Below are 1,931 nucleotides of genomic sequence, written 5' to 3' on the forward strand. Positions count from 1 at the left end.
AGATGGCTATGAAACATCTTAAAAGATGTTCAACGTCACTAATAATTAGGGAAATGCAAATTAAAACCATTTTAAGATTTCATCTTACCCTAGTCAGACTGGCTAACATCAAGAGAACAAATGATAACAAATGTTGGAGAGGATGTGGGGAAGGGGGAACACTCATCCACTGCTGGCAGGGCTGCAAACTTGTTCAACCCCTATGGAAAGCAGTGTGGAGAACTCTTAAATACCTACAAATGAACCTACCGTTTGGCCCAGTTAAAACACTCCTTGCCATATACCCAAAAAACTCATCCTATTGCAGAAACACTTGCACATCCATGTTTGTTGCTGCTCTTTTCACGATAGCTAAAGAGATGGAAGCAAACTAAGTGTCCCTTAATTGAACAGTGGATAATGAAAATATGGTTCATTTATATGATGGAGTTTTACTCAGCAGAAAAGAAAGATGAAATCATGAAATTTGCAGGTAAATGGATGGAACTAGAAACTGTTTATACGAAGTGAAGTAACACAGACTCAGAAAAAAAATCGATATATGTTCTGCCTCATATGTAGATCCTAGAACCAAACCCTGATAAGTGAGTATGTATCCAGACATAACTACAGGAACCAGGATAATGAAAGGAAACAGGGAGGAAAAGGAAAAGAAAGAACCTGAAGGAGAAGAACAGTAGGAAACAGATCTTAATAAGGGAGATATGGATAAAAAATGGGTTCGTTTAAGGGAGGGGGGAGGGAAGGGTATACAAGGAACCTAGGGGATAAAGGGAAAGAAGGAGCTCAAGAGAGGTAGGACCATAGGAGAAGGGTACTATTAAGGGAGAAAGGGGGGAAATGGGGGCACCTTAAGTGGGAAAACCATGATGGAGGGGTGAGACAATGCAAGAGATAAATAATGCCTAGCTAGTTTTAAAAAAACCAGAGGGAACTATGTTACTCCAACAATCTTCTGACAAATTATACATAGCAGATCAGGAAATATATGTCTAGGTAAGGTTTATCTGAGAGATTTTGGTCTTTTCCCAAGCTCTAGCTACATGGCATATGGTAATTAAAAGTACCAGACTGGTAGAACTAATGTTCTTGGATGTTTAACAGCCATACTTTGAGGCCTATACTAATTTGGTCAGGGGGACATAAAGGACAGTTTTTGCTCCTTGCCCTCCTAAGTCGACTAGTTCCAGGGGGACTATGAGCATCTCTCAAAGTGTCCTGTAATTTTGGTGGGTCACCTGTCCTCTTGATCAAGGAGGCTGAGGAGACCCCACCAGGTGGATTTGAACCAGTGTGCAGTCTACAAAGAGGAGGGTCAACACAGAGGAATTATTTCCTCCATGCTTCCAAGCAAAGCCATCCATGGTGGAGCAGGACCTTTGACTTATCTTCACGTAGACGGAACTGGTAAAAGAAGGGAGCCAGGGACTCCTCCCAAGCCCATGTTACCCCTGAGAAACAGATCCTCAAATGACCTTAAGAGTAAAAATAAATTGGTATATCTGGGTCACTTGTAGGGTCTCAAAGATTAAAGGGGCCAGTATAATTTTTTAAGAGTCCATATGCATAGCTAAAGGCTACATAACAAGCAACAATGACAAATAGGAGATACCTTCTTTTGAGTTGTTGACCAAGGTGGCCCAAGGGACTCCCAGACAGTAACCCAGCATAGAACAAGGAAAATGAACAGCAGACCCCAATCTTATCTAATATTGAATATTGACAACTGATTGCTGCTAGATGAAGAACAGCTGATCTTCCTAAAACAAAGACCTCTAGATAGGCTGACTAGATTCACCAGAAGGGCAAGTAGTGGGGAATGGCTGGGGTGCCGACAACACAGCAGACAGTAGCAGGGATATCAGAGTATAAGGGCTCTAGTATGGGGAGGGAGGCTATGGGAGGGTGCCATCTGGGAAGTGGGTGTATAG

The 1,931-nt window shown here is 42.2% G+C and overlaps 1 protein-coding gene across 2 annotated transcripts in view; it reads right to left on the reverse strand.

The window, feature by feature from the left end:
* Positions 1-1,931, reverse strand: part of Wdr72 (WD repeat domain 72) — a 215,313-nt gene that overhangs the window by 190,462 nt on the left and 22,920 nt on the right. The gene's annotated exons all lie outside the window — the stretch shown is intronic.

The sequence above is a fragment of the Nannospalax galili genome, unplaced genomic scaffold (genome assembly GCF_000622305.1).
Source record: "Nannospalax galili isolate Female #2095 unplaced genomic scaffold, S.galili_v1.0 scaffold213, whole genome shotgun sequence".
Taxonomy (NCBI): domain Eukaryota; kingdom Metazoa; phylum Chordata; class Mammalia; order Rodentia; family Spalacidae; genus Nannospalax; species Nannospalax galili.